Source organism: Mus caroli, unplaced genomic scaffold (genome assembly GCF_900094665.2).
Source record: "Mus caroli unplaced genomic scaffold, CAROLI_EIJ_v1.1 scaffold_19424_1, whole genome shotgun sequence".
In the NCBI taxonomy this organism is placed as follows: Eukaryota; Metazoa; Chordata; class Mammalia; order Rodentia; family Muridae; genus Mus; species Mus caroli.
In genome coordinates, this window is record NW_018390259.1 from 1 (window position 1) to 2494 (window position 2494).

The following is a 2494-nucleotide window of genomic DNA, read 5'->3' on the forward strand; positions in this document are numbered from 1 at the left end:
AGACGGGCAACTTTCCTCATGCACAGACCAACCTAAGGCACGGGCCCGGTGGCGATAGGGTTTTCCAATGACAGGTAAGGCTGTGACTTTAGAGGAACGACCTAAAACAGGAGCCACAGTAGATGGACATAACTNCATTGCCTAGACCAGCCTTGCTGTATTATAACTGAAAAGGGGGAGATGTAGGAAGCCGTGATAATACGTGCCGTCACTAGATGGCGCTAAGCTCCATTGTGCACATATGCCGGAGCAAATGCCCGCCAAGTCACTAGTCCGTCCCCCGGGGACATTTGAGACTGTTTGTGGAACCGCCAGTAGTATTAACACGTCACACCTGTGGGTATATATAGCAACACGTTTCTATCCTTCTTTGTTCTACCTCACGATTATGAATAAAGTGTAACCACGAAAGGTCTTGACTTGTGTCCTGTGTGCGTTCCTGCAGGACGGGAATAACCCAGGACAATTTTTAAGCTTAAGGGCAAGTAGGGTCAATCAGGTTGAGAACCAGGACACAAATAGCAACAACGGACACCATTAACATGGTGAAATGGTAGCCTTCAATTTGGAAAATCTCTCCACTGACTCTACATCCAGCACTAGACTATTATCCAAAATTTATAAAATCTTAAGGAATTACATACAAACAAATCAAATATCCCAATTAAAAATTGTGTACAAAGCCAAACAAAATTCTCAACAGAAGCATCTAAAATGGCAGAGAAGCACTTAAAGAAATGTTCAACATCCTTATTCACCAGAGAAATGTAAAGTAAATGATTGTGACATTACATTGTACCTTCATCAGAATGACTAAAATAAAACACAAGTGACAGCACATGCTGATGAGTATGTGGAGCAAGAGGAACATTCCTCAGTTTCAAATCCTATCTCATGAAAATAATAGATAACTTTAAGGAGGTTATAAATAACTTACGTAAAGAAAAAAAAATACAAAAGACAAAAAACAACCACGGGTAAACAGGTAGAAGCCCTTAAGAAGAAATAAATAATTCCCTTAAAGAAATACAGGAAAACAGATTCAAACAGATGAACGAACTGAACAAATTGGTCCAAGACCTAAATGTGGAAGGAGAAGCAATGGTGAAAACCAAAAGGTAGGCAAATGTATAAACGGAAGACCAAGGGAAAATGTCAAGAATTACAGAGGTAAGCAAAACAGGTAAAGTACAAGAGATAGAAGAGAGACTCTAAGGTATAGAACATACCTAAGAAGATACTGACACAACTGTCAAAGAAAAATCAAAATAAAAAAAAAAAAACTTCTAACGCAGATCATCCACGGAACAATGAAAAAACTAAATCTAAGATTAATAGTAATACAGAAGAAAGAAGATTCCCAGCTCAAAGGACCCAAAAACATTGTCAAAAAAATCCTAAAAAAAAAAAAAAAAAAAAATTCCCCAACCTAAAGCAAAAAATGGCCATAAAAGGACAAGAAGTTGATAAAACAACAAATAAATAAAACAAAATCCTCTCTTCACATAATAATCAAAACAGAAAATTCACAGAATAAATAAAGAATATGAAAAACACCAAGGAAAAATGGACAAGTAATATGTAAAAGAGACCTATAAGAATTATGCCAGACTTTTCAAATAACACAATAAAATCCGGAAAAGCCTAAACTGAGGTCATGGAGAACATAAGAGAACACAATGCAAGCCAAGGCTACTATACCTAAAAATATTCTCAATCAGCGTAGATGGAAAGCCAATATATTCCAGGACAAAACCAAATTCAAACAATATCTATTTACTAATCCATACCTACAGAGAATAACAGAAGAAAAGCTCCAACACAAGGTGGAAATCTACATCAAAGGAAAAACAAGATGTTAATCATCCTACAACAAAGCCAAAAGGAGAGAATCACATATACATAATGATACCTATAATAACAAATATAGCCAGAATTAATAATCATCTCTCTTTAATATCTCTCAAGATCAACAATCCCAAATCCCCAGTAAAAAGAACCAAGCTAACAGATTAAATATCACACATTGACCCCATACAATAATAGTAGGAGATTTCAATGGCCACTCTCACTATGGGACAGATGATTGAAAGAGAAACTGAACAGAAGTTATGAACCAAATGGATATAACAGATAGATACACCCTATATCATCCTAAAACAAGATAATATATCTTTGCAGCACCCAATGGTACCTTCTCCAAAATGAACCATATAATCAGTCACAAAACAAGTCTCAATAGATAGAAGATTGAAATACTCTCAGGTATCATATCAGATCACCATGGTTTAGTCTTTAAGAAAAACAAAACAATAACAAAAACCCCCACATACACATGGAAACTGAACAATACTCTATTTGGTCATACTCGGTTATCGAAGAAATAAAGAAAAAAAAAAAAGAATTTCTGGAATTCAATGGAAATGATGAAACAGCATTCCAACCTTTTAGGGAAAAATAAAAGCAGTGCTAAGAGGAAAATTCATGATACTAA